Source organism: Mirounga leonina, unplaced genomic scaffold (genome assembly GCF_011800145.1).
Source record: "Mirounga leonina isolate KUSES-001 unplaced genomic scaffold, KU_Mleo_1.0 Mir_101609, whole genome shotgun sequence".
In the NCBI taxonomy this organism is placed as follows: Eukaryota; Metazoa; Chordata; class Mammalia; order Carnivora; family Phocidae; genus Mirounga; species Mirounga leonina.
In genome coordinates this window covers 9,079,699-9,102,633 of record NW_023270164.1, presented here as the reverse complement: position 1 = coordinate 9,102,633, position 22,935 = coordinate 9,079,699, and the positions used below count along the sequence as shown (strand labels likewise).

At 43.7% G+C, this 22,935-nt stretch overlaps 1 pseudogene; it reads right to left on the bottom strand.

Annotated features, from left to right (window-relative positions):
* Nucleotides 1-8,013: 8,013 nt before the first annotated feature.
* On the bottom strand, nt 8,014-10,485 carry LOC118008909 (annotated as a pseudogene).
* Nucleotides 10,486-22,935: the final 12,450 nt, after the last annotated feature.

Here is a 22,935-nt window from a genome sequence, read left to right as displayed (position 1 = left end):
TTTCTGATCATTCTATTTATTTATTTCTTTATTTAAAAGATTTTATTTATTTATTAGAGAGAGAGAGAGTGAGTGCACAAGTGGGGGGCGGGAGGAGGGGCAGAGGGAGAAGGAGTAGCAGACTCCCTGCTGAGCAAGGAGCCCGATGTGGGACTTCATCCCAGGACCCTGAGATCACGACCTGAGCCGAAGGCAGACCCTTAACCCACTGAGCCACCCAGGTGCCCCTCTGATCATTCTATTTCAAATTTCAACTTTCTCTCTCTCCCCCATCACACTCCTTATGCCCCTTTCCTGGTTTGTTTTTCACTGTAGCATTTTCCTCTGCCTTCTGTGTTAAATATTTTATGTATTTGTTTATCCTATTTTTTTCCCACGAGAATGCAAAGTCCATGAGGGCATGGGTTTTCCATCTATTTTGTTTACTGCTATATCCTCAAAGTTTAGAATGGTGCCTGGAACCTAATAGGTAGTCAATAAATATCTGTTGCATAAGTGAATTAGTAAAAGAGTAAATAGTGTCTTCCCTCCCATTTCTTCAACCATGAGATCTGTGTGAATGATTGCATGTATGTGCATGAGTGTGGTGGAGGGCCCTAAGAAAAAGGTCACATTTAATCCCAAATTAATGGAGTGTGGGGAAACAGAACCTCCAGAAATCTACAAATTACCTACGGCAGTTCAGATTAATGGAAGGAATGATAGGACAGTGGGCTACAGACCAGGTTCAAAGTCAATCTTTACCACTAACTGGGCAAGTTATTTAACATCTCTGGGCTTCAGTCGTATCTGTAAAATGAAGAGGTTGGAATAAATAATCACTAAAAAAAGTGTATAGATCTTTATGGTTAAAGAAATTTTTTTACAGGGCACCTGGGTGGCTTAGTCAGTTAAGTGTCTGACACTTGATCCTCAGCTCAGGTCTTGATCTCAGGGTCGTGAGTTCAAGCCCTGCGCTGGGCTCCATGCTGGGTGTGGAGCCTACTTTAAAAAATTTTTTCTCTTTTACTTGTATTATCTTTGAATCTTGTGAGGCAGCCAGGGCAGGTCAGTAGAAGCAAAAGAACACAAAACCTTTTTGTATTTGTTGTTAATTATAATCCCTGACTGGACCCTAAGGAGGAGGGTGGGTCCCATAAATGGAGAATCCTTTGTTTGCTCAACAGGTGACAGGGGACAGATTTGGACTTGCCAGAGGGCTAAACTGTGTTATATAAGATAGAATCAGCTGAGACACTGAAGACAAGGTAAGTACCTGGAGCAGGGGTGGGAGAAGAAGAAGAGGTGGCAGAGCCCGGATGTGTGTGTTGGGGTGGGGGGGGTTGTCAAGAAGAGGCAATTTTGTGGCCAGAAGAGCAAGTGGGGCATGGGAGAGAAAAATAGAGGAATTGAATTTGTTCTGCCAGGCGTGATGTAATCCCTTCCTACATCTACTTCAGAAAATCAAAGTTGCTTCTGAATGCTTTGGCCCAGCTGAATTCTCTTCAGAGAACAGAAATTCGTATAAACCCTGCATGAAGGCTGCCAAAAGGGAAGGGACTGCCAACATCGTGGCCACATGATGGGGAAAAGGAGGGCTCAGATTCACTGGGACAAGGCTCTGGCCCAGGAAGTGGGGCTATGACGGGCAACCCCACCCATTCTTGTACTGATATATGAGGCTATGCTGTTACCCATTTTCCCCCGAATATTGTGTAAAGGGTCTGCTGTAGACTGAATGTTTGTGTCCTCTCCAAATTCACATGTTGAAACCTAATCCCCAAGGTGATGGTACTAGGAGGTGCAGCTTTTAGGAAGTGGTGAGGTCATCAGAGGGGAATTGTCAAGAATGGGATTAGTGCCCTCATAAAGGAGGCCCCAGAGAGCTTCCTGGCGTTTTCTACCACGTGAAGACTGGCAAGAAGATGGCCGCCTGTGAACTGGGAAGTGGATTTTTACCACTTGATCTTGGACTTCCCAGCCTCCAGAACTATGAGAAATAAATGTCCTTTGCTTATAAGCCCCCCAGTCTATGGTAGTCTGTCACAGCAGCCTGAACAGACTAAGATAGGATCTTATATATTATTTTAATCTCTCATCAGTTTATTCTAATGACACACTCTATCGCCTTGAGCTCCGTAATTGCTTTAAGCAGTGGAGTCTTCTTTAGTCTGATAAAAGAGTCATCATGTTAAGTGTCATTAGGGTTGCAAATGGAGAAATCTAGAGCCTTAGCTTAGCACTTTGACGTCACAATTAAGTTTTTGGTTTTGCACACTTAGGTAAATGGAAGAGCACTTTGAACTCACTTTTGGATAATTAGCACAAAGAGAAAATGGCTTTGCAAGTCACAGTGTGGCACAGTTTAAACTGAGCAAATGAGAACAAAAATCAACACTTTCATATTCATACAAAACTTCTGCCACAAAGAATTTTCATTTAACTTAAGGTGATAAATCTGGGTAATTATGTGATAAGGTTATTCATAAAACTGTTAATCAAACTCACATATATTTTGTAGAGTCTCATACATAATTCTGCAATTGGAATCTTTTAGGAAAATACATTATTTGAATCTAAAAATATCACTCCATTGTAACCATTTATCAGCAAAATGGAAAAATGTCTCTTGGCTAGTTCTGTTTAGTCAGTTACTGCAGTGAAAGGTGTTAGGTAGTATTCAAGACATACAATTATGAATAATACAATGTATGCTTGTTTCTAATGCGTACTCCCTGATAGACATCCAATGTAAATAAAGAAATATACATTTGGTCCAGAATGGATATTAAAAAAAAAACCCTTTAAAAGTCAGGGTTTGCCATGGACAGATAAAGACACAAAGATCCTTTCTCTATTTTATTTTGTTAAATCCATACATAAATACTTCTGGAAGGTATCTAATGCTTCTACTAGCCAGGATCTTATTCAGACATTTGCCATCTGAGACAGGAAGGTATAAATAACACCAGAATGAAGATGGCAAGTTTGAAGGTAATTTAAAAAGCTGGATGTATCCTAAATCACAGAACATGACACCCAGGGGTAGTATGTTTGGAGGGAATCCACAGATTGACTTTTAGACACTAAGCTTCGCTTATGCTTTCCTCATTAAAAGAAATTAATTCTCACCTGGTCTGGGGGAGCGCCTTTCAAAAGAATATCCCCTTTGTAGTAGCTTAGAAGCATTCATTTGCCTCCCTTGGATTACCCATATTCTCTTTTGGCTCAGCAATTTCCAGCTCACTTTAGAAAGTCATTTCATCCTTGGGCGGAAGTGCATTTCCAGATATATTGGGCACTTTTGATCCCTGCTGGCTCCGAGGCCTTCTTTGAAGATCACAGTCAGGAAAAACATTTTTCTGTGGATGACAACAATTGGGAGAATTCTGGGTAACTCTTAGAACCACTGAAATAAATAGTGGATTTTCAGTTGGTGTGGTTCCCTCATAGATTAGCAGACGGGTTGGCAGTCAAGATTAAAGCAGCATATGGAGGACTGAAAAAAAAATGAGAACTTAATTAACTTCATTCTCCTGCCGATGGACATTTTAGGTTGTCTGCCACTTGGCAATATTACAAATAATGCTGCATGGTACTCACAGCTGTATAAGATTTCCTCTAGAATATATTCCCATAAGTAGAACTGCTGGGTCAAAGGGTGTATACATCTTTAATTTTACTAGATATTATCACATGGCTCTCCGAAATGCCTGTACCAAGTTATACTCCCATCAGCAGGATGTGAGATTTTCTGTTATTCTACCTTTTCACCAAAACTCAGTAGTATCTGAATTTTTAATTTTTGTTGGTTGTCCAATGGTGGTAAAATTGCATTCCCTTACTGTTTTAATTTGTACTTCTCTGATGAACAGTCATATCGGGTGTCTTTTCATATATCCTTTGGCCTTTGAGCTTCCTCTTCTGTGAGTTACCAATTTCTATTCTGTTGGCTTGTTTTTTCCTCCTATTGATTTGTAAGATCTTCTTTAAAAATACTCTTTGTAATTTTATGTTTTGCAAATAACATCCTCTAGCCCATGGATTTTCTTTTCACTTTATCTTTGGGAGTATTTTATAGGTCTGAAGTATGTAATTTTAGTGTAGTTGAATTTATTGATCTCATCTTTTGTATGTTTAAGAAATCTTTCCCTATACCTTGGTCACAATTATATTTTCCTAAATTGGGTTCAAAGATGTGTGAGGCTTGATTTTTCACAACTGGAATTTATTATTTTTGTTTATTGTGTGTTAGTTCTCTATTGCTGTGTGACAAGTTACTACAGATGGCAGCTTAGAGTAGCACAGATTTATCAGCGCAAAGTTCAGTAGATCAAAAGTCTAAAACAAAATAGCTCAGTTCTCTGCTGATGATCTTAGGAGGCTGAAATCTAGTTGTTGACTATTTGTGTGTTCATCTTCTAAGCTAACGTGGTTGTGGCAGGATTTAGTTCTTTGCAGCTGTAGAACTGAGCTTCTCATTTCCTTGCTGGCTGCTAGCCAGAGGCTGCTCTAACTCCCAGAGGCCATTCACGTTCCTTGCCATGTGGCCCCCCTCGATCTTCAAAGCCATCTTCAAGGAAGCTCCCTTGTGTTAAATACCTCCACATCCTTCAAATCTCTCTGACTGACAATCTCTTCTTCAGGAAGAGTCCTGTCGTTTTTAAGGGCTCACCTGATTAGGTCAAGCCCACCTAGGATAATCTCCCTATTTTAAGGTCAACTGATTTGGGATCCTAATTACATCTGCAACATTCCTTACACAGCAGCACTGAGATTAGTGCTTGATTAAATAACTAGGAGAAGCTCTGGGTATACCATGGGCTCCATAATTTGGGGGCCATCTTAGAATTCTGCCTATCACATGCTATAAAGTAAGGATCCATATTTTTTCCATTTGGATCACTACTTTCATTTTGGAAAAGTTAAGACATATCCAAAAGTAGAGAAAATAATTTCGTGAACTCTTATGTTCCCAGTACCCTGCTTCTGTGATTTCACATGGCTAATCTTGTTTCATCTACATCCCCACTGCCTTCTCCCCACACCTCACGGGCAGATTATTTTTCAGCAAGTCCGAGACATAGTAGTTTGTAAATCTTTCCATATGTATTTTTAAGGACAATGATTTCTTTCTACCTGGGATTAGCCAAACTCAAGGTTTAGGGCCCCATTCTTCAGACTGCCAAGTCTGCCCAAGACTTCTTTTTTTTTTTCTTTTTAAGATTTTATTTATTTATTTGAGAGAGAGAGAATGAGCTGTGAGGTGGGGCAGAGGGAAAGAGATAGAGAAGCAGACTCCCTGCTGAGCAGGAAGCACAATGTGGGACTTGATCCCAGAACTCAGAGATCATGACCTGAGCTGAAGGCAGACGCTTAACCAACTGACCACCCAGGTGCCCCATGTCCAAGACTTCTGACATCAACTGCAAGTTCAGGGATTTCCCAAAACCACCTTCAGGTTGGATAATTTGCTAGAAAGGTGCAGAAAACTCACAGAAACCTATTCTATTCACAGTCACATTTATTATAGGCAAAGGATGCAAATTAGAAGACATGCATAGGGCAGTATCTTGGACGAGGAGGGTTCCAAATGTAAAGCTTCCATGTCCTCAGGGATGCGTTACCCTCGCAGCATTGATATGTGGCAATAAGTATATGGAGTATTGCCAAGCCAGAAAGCTCACCCAAGCTTTGCCAGGCAAACTTTTCATTGGGGTCTCATTATGTAGGCATGACTGATTGAATCATCACCCATGTGGTTGAACTCAATCTCCAGGCCCCCTCTGCTCCCAGAGGTCGAGCTGATACATGTGGCTCACTGCCCCAACCCTCTAATTACTTGGTTGGTCTTTATGTCGGAGCCAGTCCCTACCCTGAGTCATCTCCTACCCTGAGTCATCTCATTAGCATAGACTATCAGGCAGGGGCTAAAGCATCCACCATGAATAATAAAGACACTCCAATCACTTAGGAAATTTTTAGGGCCAGCCAAGTCTGTCCTTCCTTCCTTCCTTCCTTCCTTCTTTCCCACGATACCATTATCACACCTAAAAAATTAAAACAATTCCTTATTGTCATCAAATATCCAATAAATGTGCTAATTTCCCCCATTGTCTTTTTTTTTTTTAAAGCAGTTGATTTCTATCAACCAGTATCTTAACAAACTTCACATATTGCACTTGGCTGACATGTATCTTAAGTTTCTTTTAGCTTTTAAGTTCCTCTTCCCTCTTCCCCTGCCCCCCATCCTTGCAATATATTTGTAGAAGAAAATGAGTCATTTGTTCTATAGAGTCTACCATGTTCAGGATTTTGCATAAATTACATAACCATAAAATACCGTTTATGCGTGACATGTTTAAATTCACTGGGCTAGAACAGACAGTTCAAATCCACCTCGTGCCACACATTTCACAGGCACAAAGCAAGCATTTTAAAGACACTTGTGAAAAAGCCACTAGTTGAGTGAACAGCTGGGTGACCTGGGAACTCTGGAATATCTGTTTTGGTCTGTCCTTGATCCATCCTCCAAGCTTAACTGCAAGTTACCCTCATGTGAATGAGTAGACCAGTGCTTGGAAAGCTCCAGGACTTCAAGGCCTGTTTCTATATGACAGATACTTCATAGAGGCCTGTACCCATGGCCCTGCCTGAGGGGATGTCTAAGAAAACATACTGCCGTGTCTGTCAGTGACTTGGAATCCCCCAAGACTTCTGCCCATCAAGAAATGAAGATTTGACCAACAAGGGCTTTGGAGCTCTGGGGTCCAGCTGTACAAACTCTGGAAAAAACAAAACTGGAACTCTGGCTGAATTGGGAATCAGGTCTTGTGGGCCCAAATGACTTTTAAGTCAGAACGACACCAATTTACGGAAGTCAACTGTAAAAAGCTTGACTAAAGAAAACTGTCTCTGTCTCAAAAACAGACATGTCTTTCAACAGAGTTCTTTGAGAAGTGCTCAGAGGTGAGAGCTGAGCCCCCAGTAAGTGCCTTTAGAGATCCCATCAGAATTATCTTGCCGCTGGTAGATCTGCAAGTCTTCAAAAGAGCTTCATTGTCATGGTGGAGAAATCAGTCCCCCACAACGAGTATGAATTAAGTGCTCTTTTTTGTTTGATTTTTTTGTTTTGTTTTTTTAATTTAACACTTTTTTATTTTATGTTAATCACCATACATTACATCATCAGTTTTTGATGTAGCATTCCATGATTCATTGTTTGCGTATATCACCCAGTGCTCCATTCAGTATGTGCCCTCTTTAATACCCATCACTAGGCTAACCCATGCCCCCACCCCCCTCCCCTCTAGAACCCCCAGTTTGTTTCTCAGAGTCCATAGTCTCTCCTGGTTCATCTCCCCCTCTGCTTTCCCCCTAAGTGCTCTTAATATATTTTCTTTCCTTTTTGTTTTTAAGATTTTATTTATTTTTGAGAGAGAGAGAACATGAACGGGGAGGAGGGGCAGAGCGGGGGGGAGGGGCGGGCGGGGAGGGGGAGAGGCTGAGCAGGGAGCCCAATGTGGGACTCAATCCCAGGACCCCGAGATCATGACCTGAGCCAAAGGCAGATGCTTCATCAACTGAGCCACCCAGGTGTCCTCTTAATATATTTTCAGAAAGACAAAGCTACTTCTCTTGGTTGTGGCTTTAGTCCAGGCTTTTGTCCCAGTGACTACACCATTTGAGGGTGGGATGGATAGCATGGCCATCCCATGGATCCTCTCATGGCCAGGAGTCCTCGGCTTGTGCGACTGCATGAGGTACTCTGACCAAATGCCAAAGTGTTTGGCAGACTTAAGATGTAGGTATACAAGCTGATCTGCCACAGTGCTGAAATTCAGAAACACATATGCTTCCGTATTCCAAACCCAGAACTCTCTCCCTCCCAAGATCTGCCTCTCCATTACCTGTCCAGCAATACAGATGTGAAACCCAGAGCACCAGCTAAACTCCTTTCGGGGAGCATGGGCTGCTACCCATGGTGGGCTTCAGGGAGGAGGTCAGTACCTTTGTTCCTCCCTGACTTCTAGCACCAGGATCTCCATTTGGACCACCAAGGCCAGCTTCTGAGAAACAGAGGTTTGCTCACTGTGGGCTTGGGACATGCTCATTGGCAGACTGTCCTGTGGGGGGAGGTTGTACACATGGGAGTGCATTTTCGGGAAGAAAAGGAGCTCTCTGGATTGTTGTTCCTCCAGAGGAGAGCTGCTAGAAGAAACCCCATGTTGGGAGCCAGAGCCAGCGAGGGCAGACTTGTAGGATAGCCCTGAAGAGCTGGAACATCGTCTTGCCATGTGGCTCAGGGAGGTAGAGGATGAAGCTGGGTTCTTAAGAGAACCGTGCTGGGGGCTGAAATGCCTCCTGAAGAGGCTGCTGTGGAGGAATGGACGCTGAGACTCAGTGGAAGATTTCGGGTCTGGAAGGTTGTTGTCAAATGGAAGTAGGTGAGTGGGGTGCAGGAGTGAAACTTTCATGCCGTCTGATGCCGCATACAGGACTGACTTGGTTCCAGGCTCTGCGGTGCTGCAATTAAGACTGTTGTTCTTCTGGAAAGCTTTGCTCAGCTGAGTCTGGCAGGAGCCCTCTTTGTAGCCAGAACTCTTGGGACTTTTCTCCTCAGACTGCTCCAGTGTCACTGTTCATTCCACCAGAAAATTGAGGGTGATTACAGAGAGCTAGAGAGGGATGGTCCAGAGGGTTGGGCTTTGGAAAATTCCTTTTTTACTTTTATACATAAAGACTGGAGACTTATATGCAAAGCAGCGGGGCTGCCGATTTTGGCTGATGGGATGAGGACCCTGTTGTGAGGCTTAGTCTATGATTCCTTCACCTTGATGTTGAAGGAGCCATTACTTTCTTCTTGGTCAATATCGATGTCAGCAGCCCATGGTGTGGTCTGCTGTCCTTACACAGAGACGTGGTCTACACCCAGCCTTGGGGCCAGAGAGTTTGGACCTCGGCATCCAGGAAAGCTTTCACCCTCCTACTCCCCAGAATGGCTCTTGTTTCTTTCCAGACCACCACCTGACAGAGCACCTCCCCGATTTCAACATTCTCTTCCAATTTCCTCTGGGCTCTGTTCCCCTTTTCCTCTTTACCAGAACAAATCTGTTCTCTCTGCTCCGTGTCTTTCTCCTCTTCCAGCATCTCTGCAATCTTTGCTTGTGTGTGTGCCTGGCATTCATCCTGGTACTTGACCATCTGCTCTGGCATTGCCTTGCCAATAGCTTCTTTCAGTTTCTGTAGAGGCTCCTTCAGATGCACCCCCACACACACACACCTCCCAGAGAAGTTTTTGAGCAAGTATGAGCAGGATGTCCTTGCTGCAGATCAAGAATGAAGTCCCATGGCCATGCACTTCAGAATGGACTCGGCTGCTCAGCTCCCAGGTTTGTACTTCCATGTTTAATAGGATCCCATTAATATCCTGGGTGAAGAACTTCATTTGTACTCTCCCTCAGCGGTTCTGGCAGCCTGAGCCAGCTCCTCAGTACATCTCTCCAGGGCACTGGCAGGCCTTTGCAGAGGGAAGAGAACTCTTTGAATTCCTGGTCCAATCCCACCCCATGGGAATCTCTTTCATCACCCGTTTCACAGAGGGTTCTTCCTTCCGGAGACTCACTGAGCAACTACTTCAAGTCCAAATCAGTGAGAGAGACCATGGCAGTGACCTCCTGGACAAATTGTTGTCAGAAGCAGAGCAGAAGGGTGAGAGCAAAGGGTGGGAGATGCTCCCCCATTCTCACAGGCTTATGCTCCTCATGCCTGTTTTTTGGGGGACTATTTCTCTTTCTGAAATTTCTTCACCATCTCTTTATCATTTAGTGCCCCTTGAGCATTCCTCCTCATTCCTCCTCATTCTTCTTCCTCCTCCTCCTCCTCCTCCTTCTCCTTCTCTTCTTCTTCTTCTTACCAGCACTGAGAGCTATGAAACCAGTTTAAGAAAACCTGGGCTTTGTTCACTTCTTCTCCCTGTTGAAATTGTCATCTTTTTTTCTTTTTTCTCTTCTTCCTTCCTTCCTCCAACTTCTTTGGTAATTTTCCCTCTTGAATTAAGTCGTTGTCAAATTCCGAAGCTTGTCATAACTGCAGGTTCTCAGGTTGATGTAAAGTGCTCCATACTTCGTGGTCAGAGAAGCAAGAAGAAGCTCATTACACACTTCAAGTCCAAGTCAGCGAGCAGAAGAATCAGATGCATCATACTCATCCCCCATACCAATCAAGTCCCATATTTGGTCTTTTCTATGATTCTTTCCACCCTCGTTTCCAGGCTGAAGACCTTCTACTTTTTCCTGTGCACTCTTCACTAGTCCTGGGTAGAACTCTGGGCACACTCATCATCTGGATCAAAGACGTGAGTGTAACCTGAAGAATTGCTGCAGCCATCTTAGAATCTCAGTGCTCTTCTGCTCTCCCAACTTCCTCTTGCCCTGATTTCTTTAAAAATGTGAGATTCAGAGGGCCTGGGAAAAAGGTGAACTGGATCCCATGGTGTTCCAACATGACTACAAACAAGTGTTGGCAGCTGTTAACTGTTTGGCTTCTTTGTCACAAGTGCAACAGCCTGGTAGGCTGCAAATGTTTCCTTGCGAGCAGGCTTGGCCAGATGCATTGGCGGCAGCTCTTGTTATCAACTGGACCCAGAAGGAAGTCACCAGTGGTGCCCCATGCAGTTCCACAGTCTGTGTCCACAGATCAAAAAACTCTCATGAGAGGGGCACCTGGGTGGCTCAGTTGAGCCCAAGCTGCCTTGGGCTCAGGTCATGATCCCAGGGTCCTGGGATCGAGCCCTGCATCAGGCTCCCTGCTCAGCGGGAAGCCTGCTTCTCCCTCTCCCACTCCCCCTGCTTGTGTTCTGTCTCTCGCTCTTGCTGGCTGTCTGTCAAATAAATAAATAAAATCTTAAAAAAAAACAAAAACTCACATGAGAGTCAGAAAAGAGAGGGAAAATGCCAACTCAAGGTCTGTGAAACATTTCAGGGGACAGCGTGGTGGCTTGTAGTTAATGCCCTGGGAGAACTTGGAAATCTGGCTTTTTGAAAACTAGTTGTTAAGGAGGAGCACTCACTGAAGACACAACAATAAGAAAACAAACAACCCAGTTAAAAAATGAACAAAAGGCCTTGGGTGCCTGGGTGGCTCAGTTGGTTAAGCATCTGCCTGAGGCTCAGGTCATGATCCCAGGGTCTTGGGATTGAGTCCCGCATTGGGCTGCCTGCTCGGCGGGGAGTCTGCTTCTCCTTCTCCCTCTGTTCCTCCCCCCTGCTCTCTCTCTCTCTTTCTCAAATAAATAAAATAAAATCTTTTTTAAAAATGAGCAAAAGACCTGAATAGACACCTCACCAGAGAAGATATACAGATGGCAAATAAGCATACGAAAAGATGCTCCATATCTTATGTCATTAGGGAAATGCAAATAAAAACAACGGAGATCCCACTGCACCCCTATTAGAATGGCCAAAATCCAGAACACTGACAACACCAAATGCTGGCAGGGAGATGGAGCAACAGGAACGCTCATTCATTGCTGGTGGGAATGTAAAACGGTACAGCTGCTTTGGAAGACAGTTTGACAGTTTCTTACAAAGTTTAAATATACTCTTATTATACCATCCAGCAATAGTGCTCCTTAGTATTTATCCAAAGGAGTTGAAAACTTGTGTCTACACCAAAGCCTGCATATGGATGCTTATAGCATATTTGTTCATAGTTTGTTCATAATTTCCAAAACTTGGAAACAATCAAAATGTCCTTCAGTAAGTGAATAGATTAAAATAGAATGTTATTTGGTGCTAAAAAGAAATGAGCTATCGTGGCACCTGGGTGGCTCAGTCAGTTGGGCATCTGCCTTCGGCTCAAGTCATGGTCTTAGGGTTCTGGGATTGAGCCCCGCGTCAGGCTCTCTGCTCAGCAGTTGGTTTGCCACTCCCTCTCCGTGATCTCTCTCGCTTTCTCTTAAAAATTAAATAAATAAAATCTTAAAAAAAAATAGGAATGATCTATCAAGTCATGATGGGACCTAGAGGAATCTTAAATGCATGTTGCTAAGTGAAAGAAGATAGTATGAAAAGGCTACATACTGTGTGATTCCAACTATATGGTCTTCTAGAAAAGGCAAAATTATGGAGACAGTAAAAAGATTGGTTGTTGCTGGGGGTTGGATAGGAGAGAGGAATTTGTAGGGGGAGCACAAAGGATTTTGGGGGGCAGTGAAACTATCCTGTCTGATACAGTAATGGTGAATACATGTTATTAAACATTTGTACTATGGACTTTAGTTAACAATAATGTACCAATACTGGTTCATCCATTGTAACAAATGTACCACATTGATGTAAGATGTAAAAAGTAGGGGAAACTGGGTTGGTGGTGGAGGGGGAGGCATTTGGGAACTCTCTGTACTTTCCAATTTCTTTTCCTATAAGTCTAAAACTGCTCTAAAAAATAGTCAATTAAAAAAAAAAACACACAACCATGGAAGAACCGAAAAGACCTTCGGTAAGAAGTCTCCCAGATGAGAGTGGCATGTGGCATACAGTGGAAGGTGCTCACCGAGCCCAGAACCTGGAGGAGAAAAAGGAGACCAGGCTTTCTGGAGCCATGGCCAAGCAGAGCCATCAGGGACAAAGGAACAGCCCTGCATAGGACTCATGGTCTTAATGGAGAGGGGAAGCAGGTCTTTGGGGGTGAGGTGGCACTGAGGGGTTAGGTGCTTGTGATCAGAAGCCCAGGGTTAGGGGAAGGATCCCAGCCCTCTTTCTTTCTTTCTTTCTTTCTTTCTTTTAAGTAGGCTCCAGAGATCAAGACCTGAGCTGAGATCAAGGGTGGGACACTTAACCGACTGAACCACCCTGGCGCCCCTGCAGGACCCCTGCCCTCCCTCTAATGCATGTTATGCCTTCACTGATCTAGAGCATCTCAAACATGATTGTTCTGAAGTTGCTTTCAGTTCCATAACATTGACTTCACTGAGTTGATATCAGATTATTTTGTTAGATGTTTTTTCCTTAGCATAGAACTCCCTTATGTGCTCTAGAATTTTTGTTTGCACATTCATTTGGAGTGCCTTTTCCTTGCTTTTTGTTTTCCTTTTCCTTTGTTTTATTTTCACATGCTGACTTCGTTGAAAGGTTTGGTAGTTGCTTCAACTCAGCTCTCCTTCAGGGTAGGAAATTGAAGGGAAGTGGCACACACACCCTGTTTCCTGGGTTTGTTACTCTGTATACTATTGGCGAGCCATTTGTGTGTGTGTGTGTGTGTGTTCACTTCCACAGTGAGCCTGGAATATGATTCTGCACCATTTCAGACTTTTCTCTTACCAGGTTCCCAGCCATGCCCTCTTTCCAGCCTGAGGCTCCAGCCTCTGTGTTCACAGACTGCATTCAAATTTTGGTGAACTTGACACCAGTAGAGATTTGGTGCAAGAGAATGGCCCTCGTCCTATTTCTACCTGCGTTTTCTATATAAACTAATCCAGAATCTTTGCTTCCATTTGCCTGGGAGACAGAGAAAACCTTTCTGCAGTGAAAGGGAAGAACAAAGCAGAAATTCAGAGAGAAGTAAAAAAATCTAAAGATGAAGAGGGAGGAATTCATGAGTTCCCCATTTTCCTCAAGCCCTGTTCTCTCCTATTCTTGAAGTTTGATCATCTAACTCTACCTTTAATTCCAGGACACACCTTAGTATCCTTATAATACCCCTCTCATATATTTCTGCTGAAGCTGGCTCCAATGGGTTTCTGATACTTAAAATCAAGAGGCACAGTGAATATATATATGTCTTTTGGGTTTCCCTTGGTCCAGGGTGCTCATGATTCCTGCACCCCACAATTTGGGAGCGGGAATCACGCACCCCAGTCCCAGAACCCTTGCGTTCAAGTAACAATCTTTGCTCTCACTGTGCAGCAGGAAGGTTTGGATACCTCTCAATCTAAGCAAACTTTGACAGGAAGACAGGGTTTGATCAGGAAGATAGGGCTGCTCTCTGCATTGCAGGAAACTAAGGGCTTAAGGGTTTATATGATGTGGGGAACCTAGGGGAATGAGGGTCTGGAGGTTGTGGGTGGAAGGTTGGAGTAACAGTCACCAATGCTTCCAGCATGAAGCACTGGCCGGGAGCAGGTGGTTCTCAAAAGTTCTCCAGGCGGGGCGCCTGCGTGGCTCAGTCGGTTAAGCGTCTGCCTTCAGCTCAGGTCATGATCCTGGAGTTCCAGGATCAGAGTCCCATATCGGGCTCTCTGCTCAGCAGGGAGTCTGCTTACCTCTCTGACCCTCCCCCGTCTCGTGCTTTCTCTCTCTCTCTCTCTCACTCAAATAAATAAATAAAATCTTTTTAAAAATAGTTCTCCAGGAAATTAGTTTTCAAGTATCCAGAAAAGACCCAACCAGCTTTCTCTCCAGCAGCCAAGTGGGAACCTAAGACGTTTGGGAAGCGATAGAGAAGCCACGGTGACTGCCAAGTGGGAAGTCTCGGGCAATTCCAAGAGTCTGGGGTTCACAGAGAGCTCTGAGAAAATGGAGATTGCTGAGAAGACCTTCGAAGTAGGAGGTAACCATGCAAAGATGACAACAAACAATTGAGCCCGAGGTCCTTTGAAGACAAGAAAATCGTCGTGTATTGAGAGCCAGAGGACTCCCAAAGTGAAAATGGCTGAACCAAATGATCTCTATGGTCTTTTCCAGTTTTAAGATCTGCCGAGTCTTTAACACGGTCCACATGGTGTCCCCTGTGGACTCATCAGTAGCAAGGAAAACATGGAAGGTTGTGAAGCTGGACCCCTCTTAGTAAAGTGACAAGAGCCCTTTGCACACTGGCCTGTGATTGGGAAGGTGGGTGCCCAGTATTTCACTATGGTTTGTTTTTCTTATAACTTCAGCTTTCCTGAACAAACCAGCCCTTCCTCCACTCCGTAGCTTTCTCCTATTGTTTCTGCCCCTTGCCGTTTGGTGCTGTGACCTGCCATTGAGGATGTGCTGTCCTGCCCCAGCTTACTTGCTCCATGTTGGTTCATGAATCATGTCCTTATTTCCAGCTTGGCTGGAGGGGACAGAAGCACCTTTGTTTGCCTCCTCTGGCTCCTCGGCTAATCTGCTTAACCAAAGGCACAAGGACCAAGGACAAAGACCCATGCCTCCTTCCCACTTAAAAAATTATCCCATCTTTTTTCAAACTACTTCTACAGCCAGCCTGTTTTGCTCTCCTCTCTTCACGGAATATGTAAAATCTTTCTTGTATATTAAGAGCTTGTGAAAGATTTACTTGCCTTAGCCACATGATTTCCAAAATGTGTTAATTATGCATTACTCACATGCTCTCTGAGCTTTTGCTGCTAATGTCGTTTTACTGGACTGGGGAGACGGGACTTGTAGTGGTTACATAATCCTCAGACTTGCTGACGAGGAACTTTGCCGCTATAATATGCTTAAGTGGGGGTCCTCATTTTTGATTTATTGTCCTGATGAACTAAAATCCTACCGGCATTTTCTTCCTTTAGTTAGATGGTAAAGGAAGTCAGCATTTTCTTTCATCTGGATGTTCAACTTTACTTCCATAGACAAACATCACTGAAAGACTGAAGTAATATTGATGATCCAAACCGAGGACTCAAAATTCCTATACTAAAGATTAATGGGTTTTCGGTTCTTTCTGTCAAAGTAAACCATAGAGCATCATTTCATCCCCTCAAATTTTAGTTTCAGGGGCGCCTGGGTGGCTCAGTTGGTTAAGCGTCCAACTCTTGGTTTAGGCTCAGGTCATGATCTCAGGGTTATGAGATCAAGCCCCATATCAGGCTCTGCACTGGGCATGGAGCCTGCTTGAGATTCTCTTTCTCCCTCTTCCTCTGCCTCTCCCCACCTTTCTTTCTCTCACTCTCAAAGATAAATCAATAAAGAAATCAATAAATAAATCAATATTAAAGAACAAATTTTAGTTTCAAAAAGGATGCACAGTTCAATCCTCATAAACACGGTGAAATTGGTCAGAAATGCTATAGTTTCTTCGTAGTTGCAAATGGTATGATTATTAAATAGACTGATATAGAACACTTGACAGATCTTTCCTTCTTACACACTATAATTAATCTCAAAACCAGCTTTATCTGTCAGTTTTCAAAAATAAGTCAGTGAAACATGCAGTTAACACATGGCATGATTCCATGACAAATAGACATGATTCATAGTCCAGAGCAGGTTCATGCAGAAACCAGCTTTGCCTTTGATGAAATGTCACTGCATGTTTATATAGCATCCTCTGAGTGCTTAAGGAAACCCCGTATTTGAGGCTGAAATGCACCTACTACCACTTGATCTTTTCTGCAGCATGGATTCAATTGTTTTTTTGGTGAAATATTCTTCTTGGGCCCCATCTGTACAATCACAGGAATGATGAACTGTGGCAGTTTTTAGACATGTCCACAAATTCTTTGACGCTCTTCCCAGGTGGGTTCTATGGCCTCTCCACCTGAATCTGGGCTGCCCTTAGTGACTCCTTTGTCACCAACAGAACTAGCAAAAGTGAGCTGCATAATTTTTGAGGCAAGTTCAGAGAAGGCCATATGGCTTCTGCTTGGTTCTTGGGACACTTGCTGTGGGGAAGTCAAGTGCATGTAAGGAATCTAACTACCCTGAGACCCACATGCTGTCAAGGCCCTATGGAAGTGCTCCAGCTCACAGCCCAACTGAACTTCCAACCGACAGCCAAACTGCCAACCATGTGAATGAGCCATTTTGGACATGCAGCTCAGTCGAACTTTCAGATTACTGCAGTCATTGAGAGAGCTCAAGCAAGAACTGCCCAGCTGAGCCCTTAATTTTAGGGACAATTCTGCATCTTTAAGGAGATTCAAAATGCACATTGTAACTTTAAAGGCTCTGATAAGTCCTGCAGGGCAGAAACCTATGTAGCCTAGGGGTGCCTCGGTGGCTCAGTCGGTTATGCGTCTGACTCTTGATTTCGGCTCAGGCCGTGATCTCAGGGTCGTGAGATCAACCCCATGTCAGGCTTCACACTCAGCGGGGCATCTGCTTGGGATTCTCTCTTTCCCTCTCCATCTGCCCCTCCTCCCTCCACCTCTCTAAAATAAATAAATAAATCTTAAAAAAAAAAAAAAAGAAAGAAACCTATGTAGCCTAAATTTAATATGTTTTGGGAAATCTGGCTTTCCGTTATAGCCTGGCTCAGAATTCAAAAAGAAAGCCTGTTGCAGTTGGAAAGTAAGAGGCTATTGGTTAAAACAGAGATTACACACAAGTGCAGGGAATACAGTAGCAATCATCAGGAAGGAAGTTACTTACCCCTGAAGAGGAAAACAGTTGAGTTTTAAAATGTCCCATGGTTCTGCCTCTTTGGGTTGTCAAGGGAGAGGCAGAAACTCCTGGGTGGGTTTCAGGGCAAATCTATGTATGTATGTATGTATGTATCTATTTATCTATCTATCCATCCATCTTCACTCATTTCATTTGAATAGGTAATATATTCATATAGTATAAAATTTATAAGGTACAAAGTGATAGACACCATAAACTTTCCCTTCCACTCTGTCTTCCAGCCACAGTGTATCCAATGTCTTGTCTATCCTTCTAGGGTTAACTTAAGCATATACAAACACATATGTATATATATTCTTAAAACAGACATATATAGTGGCATACTATTATACATATTGCATTCTGCATCTTGCTTTTTTCACGTGAAAATACATACTGAAAGTCATCCTATATCCCTACATGGAAAGTTTCCTTACTCTTATTTTTCCCACACCCACCAAATATTCCATTGTATGGATGTGCCGTAATGTAACTAACCACTAATGTGTCGTTTATTGACGGGCCTTTTCCTATTATAAACAATGCGGCGATGAGTAAACTTGGACATGCATTATGTTGCACAAGTGCAAACATACGGAGGATGAATTACTAGATATGGGATTGCTGGGTCCAACGATGGCAGATGTTGTTGGTGCCTGGCCCAGAACGCTTTTATGCGACTGGCACACCCATTCCCTAGCTGCGGCAGATGGTGGTTGCTAAAAGCTCACACCTGCTTTCTTTTCCGGGGAACTGTTGCTGACTGACAGTTGCTGCCTGGCCTGCAGATGTCTTAGAAGCCATATGCCCTTCTGGGGGCAGCCCTTGACCAGTGACAAACAGATGTGTGGGTATAGCAGCCCGGCCTCTTTGTCTCTGGGCAGAACGGCCTCGGTGGTCCACTTTTCACTCAAGAGCGCCTTGTGGGATCAGGCAGAGGCTAGATGGATCTGAAGCCACATCTTGCCCTAGTTCCTTCTCCCAACATCCCGCTTCTCTTACTCCCCTGCAGGCTTCTCCAGAGAACATTCCCTCAATAAGTAACCTGCACAAGAGTCCTGGTTGCAGCCTCTGTTTCTAGGGAACGTAGTCCACGACAAATGGTATGTGTGCATGTAATTCTTATAGATTTCATAAGTATTGCTCAGTTGTCCTCCAGAAAGGTTGTACCAGTGTAGACGCCTCCTAGAGAGGAGAAAGTGTTAGGGGAAATCTGATCATTTTAATTGCTCATCAAGTATTAGTGAATGAACGAATATATGCCGTATCTTATTTTGGTGATGCTACCTTTGGTGCCGTGTACCTATACTTTTTTGTTTGTTTGTTTCCAGAGGAACAGGGACACACATCTGTTTCCATCTCATCCCGTGTGACTACTGATTCCATGGCCCTTCCCCTAGCTGTGAGTGCCCACAAGTGCTGAAAAGTAGATGGAACAGGTAGGCAAAGGGAGGGGTAAGGAAGGGTTAGTAGATTTTAGGATTTAACAAGATATAAGGACTGGCGTCTCCTTTCTTTTGAAATCTTGGCAAAGCCCAGGATGCCCAAATGAGAGGAAAATCTTTGGGACCCACAGGGAGATTCTGCTTCTGGATCTAGACTCGACCCATGTTTTTAGGTGGTATATGGTTTAAGCTGCAGTGTGGACTGCATAAGCTAGAGGCATCCGGCTGTAGGCTTTGAGGTCAGCAGACTTGGGATCCAATCCCAGATCTTGTTGACTTGTAGCTCGATGACCTTATCTCTGTCTTGGTTTCATTTTCAGTAAAGCAATAATGCCCATTTTGCCAAATTCTTACGAAGATTCAGTGAGTTCGGTCCCTGGTTGGGGTTCTATAAGGAGTAGTGGGAAGGGAGTAGGGCTTGTGGCCATTATCAGAGCACTCTCATTGATCAGGATAAAAGGTTTCAACACTGGGGAGTTGTGTTTAGTACAGAAGAAGGCTACTTCTTCACGTTGTCCTGTTCCAATTCTTTTATGCTAACAAAGGCCCGTGCTTTCTTCCCATCCCCTCCATCCCCCAGTTCTTTCAGGGGCCGGCCTAGACAGCCAATAAAAGAAAGCCAGAGCCTGTGGGTTGCAGGGTTTTCTCTTTGGGTAAATGTTTGGGGACACAATGATGTGTACCCAAAAGGAAGGACTGATTCCCTGTATGGCAAGGGATGGTAATGGTGAGAAGTTTTCCCATTTCCACTGAAGACAGCATAAAAAGCTGGAGCCCAAGGGATTAGGATGGACTTCAGCAAGATCTTCTAAGACCCTCATTGCTAGAAGATTCCATACCTCTGGGTTTATTTGAGTGTAGTCCAGCTTTTTGATTCAACATTGGCTTTGTATTGTATAAGCCACCCCAAGGAACAAAATGCACACATTAAGAACAGAAGAACAAAGCCAAGGGTTGAGGTGTTTGTTTGTTTTGTTTTGTTTTGTTTTGTTTTTAGCCCTCCGTTATGTTTAAAATCATTTTGGGGGGACGTTTCTAATTATCTGCTTTCATTATATTCCCCACTGATGTCCTGGTCATAAATGTCACATGATGAGTAGGGCTGTGAACAACTGTATTGGCTGATTTGTTTGGGAGGAGGAAGGAGGACTTTCTTGAGAAAAGAAAACTGGAACATACACTTAACTAAAGTTTATGCTGCAAGAGTTGTCTCTATTTTGGAAAAATAGGAACGCCAGATCTGTTTTGAGCCTTTCATGGTAGATAATGGTTTCAGAGTATCTCTTCACATCTTGCAGAGTAATCATTATACAAATTATTTTGTGCTCTTTTCCACAGTAAAGTACTTCTCGGTACCCACACTTGAGAGAACTTACAGATTGGGGTGGAGTGCACTCCAAGCGCTTTTTTTCCCCCCTGCAGTAGGGAAGACAGATTCAGGAAAGGCACGTAGTGTTCATGGGGATCCAAGCTGCCATGCTGCACACGTCCAGGGGACCCCATTACACTGTGTCCTATGGGAATGATGCCCCCTGGAATTCAACAGTGTAAACGGTGAGCCCTGGAATTGCGCCTCACTTAGTAATGTCACATTTTGCTTCTCAATGCCATGTTGGGGGTCTTGCCTCCTCTAGTTTCCCTAGGAAGCATTGTCTACAGTCCAAGCCACTGTGGCAACAACTTGAGGTCACGTTTGCCAGAGCAGACGCTGGTCGCCAAATCCAGCTGAAGATACTCTTCTTCCTGTACGTCCCACTGGGGTGTGGAAGAGTGACTAAGGCTTGCCTCGTGGTCCTCACGGCACAGGGGGTGACTCATCAAAAACAAGAGATTTAAGAGGACGCCTGGGTGGCTCAGCGTCTGCCTTAAGCTCAGGTCATGATCCTGGGGTTCTGGGATTGAGCCCCACTTTGGCTGCCCCTACTCAGCAGGGAGTCTGCTTCTCCCTCTCTTTCTGCCCCTTCACCCCACTCATGCTCTCTCTCTCTCAAACAAATAAATAAAATCTTTTTTTAAGAAAGCAGGAGATTTTGCTCCTGTGGTCAGTGGGCATGGTGACCATATTTTTTCAAACAAAAATCAAGACAAAGGGTCTAGCACAGGTTTATGTATGGTCTGTGGATATAGGTAAAAGGACTCTTACAAATAGTGATTTTTATGTGATTTATGTGACAAATCATTGTGTTAGAATTCTAAGAATGAAATTATGAAATTGATGTTGTCTTAGAAATTGTAATGTACACTCGCTACCTACGGTATGAGTAAGTATCATTTGTTGAAACCTTAATTTTGAAACATCAAATTAACTGCTTTACAGAAATTATCTCATTTTCTCCTCAGGACAACCCTAGTTGGGGGGCACTATTAATCCATTTTCCAGAGGAGACAACTAAAGTTCTGGATGAGAAGGCGCTTATGAAGATCGTGTAGCTCATAAGTGGTAGAGCCAATATTCCTACCCGGGCTGGCAGAACCCATTCTCTTCAATTATTGGACTCTGTACTGTCTCTCCTATTTCATGGAGGCTTTTTACTCTTTTATTGGCACATTTTACCGTTTTATTTGGGCCTGGAGTGCAGCAAAAGGCTATAGCTCCATTAGGCCTATAATTCTCTACAAATCTCTGCAACAGGAGATTTACAGGTCTCTCCTATTGGTAGAGAATAAGATATTCCTTATCTCTTCGGATTAGTTCAGGATGACACACATTTATTAAGTGTCTACTTAGTATCAGGCACAGGGCAAGTAGCAACGGAACATAAAGATTAATGAATACCAATACTGGACTCTTCCTACCCTCAAAATGTGTAGATTAGAGGGAAAAAGTAAGCCCACAAGCCCACGAAGAACTAATATAAGGCCAACTTTAATACGTGACGTATTTGAGAAGCTAATTGTTATGAGAGTTTCCGGAGGTGGAAATTAAATCTGACTAGGGAAGCTTCTTACAGAGATTGGCATTTAATTAGGGCACTGGGAGATTATAAGGCTGTCATGGTTTCTCTGGTTGTATAGTTTACCCCAAAACTTAGTGGCATTAAAGCATCATTTTAATTATCTAAAAATCTTATGTTTAGGAATTCAGGAAGGTTCTCGGCGGAGCAGTTCTTGCTGGGTTCTCTTAAGTGGTAGTGATCACATGTGATGGTGTATACTCATCTGCAGGCTCCAGGGGCTGGATGTCCAAGATGGTGCACACAACCAGAAATCATTTGAGAGCTCAGCTGGGCTGCCACTGGGGTGCACGTGGCCTCCGTAGCATGGTGGTCTCAGGCAGAAACTGTGTGGACTTTTCTGACCTGGCCTTGGAAGTCACGCAACGTCACTTCTGCCATATCCTATTGGTAAAGGAGAGAGTCACTATAGCCAGCCCAGATTCAAGGATCAAGATCACATTGTAGAAGAGAATGCACAGTCTGCCACAAGGGTGACAGGCGTAGGTGTGGGCGAATCGACGAATCGACTTCTAGCCAGATAAATTAGCAGGAGCAGGAAAGAGGGATGTTCAAAGTTGTTGAAGGAATAGCTAATTGTCTAGTAGAGCTGAGGTGTGGAGTGTGACGAGTTGGGGAAGATAAATTTGAAAAACTATTTTGGGTCCTGTCCACAGAGGGCTTTGAAAGCCAGAATCTGAATTCACTGAGAAGCAACCCAGTGATGAGATTAATAGCATGGCCTGGGAGTCAGCTAAAACACTTTCCAGATCAACCCTTGATTAGCTGTGTGACCTTGGAGGAAACTTGCCCTTCCAGAGACTCACTGTTCTTACCTGCAAAGGGGGATAATTATAACTTTGTTGCAGTTTTACTTCACAGGATAAGATAATGCATGTGAATCACTTAGTATATAATAAAGGGTGGCTATTATCATTACTCTGATAGTAATAAGGCAGCCAATGAGAGTGTTTGAGGATAAAGTAACATGATCAGACTTGTCATTCAGAAAGTTACCAGATAAGGCGCCCCGGGGGGCTCAGTCAGTTAGGCATCTGCCTTCGGCTCAGGTCATGATCCCGGGGTCCTGGGATCGAGCCTCACATCGGGCTCCCTGCTCAGCGGGGAGCCTACTTCTCCCTCTGCCTGCCGCTCCCCCCTGCTTGTGCTCTCTCTCTCTCTGTCAAATAAATAAATAAAATCTTAAAAAAAAAAACAAAAGAAAGAAAGAAAGAAAGAAAGAAAGGAAGGAAGGAAGGAAGAAAGAAA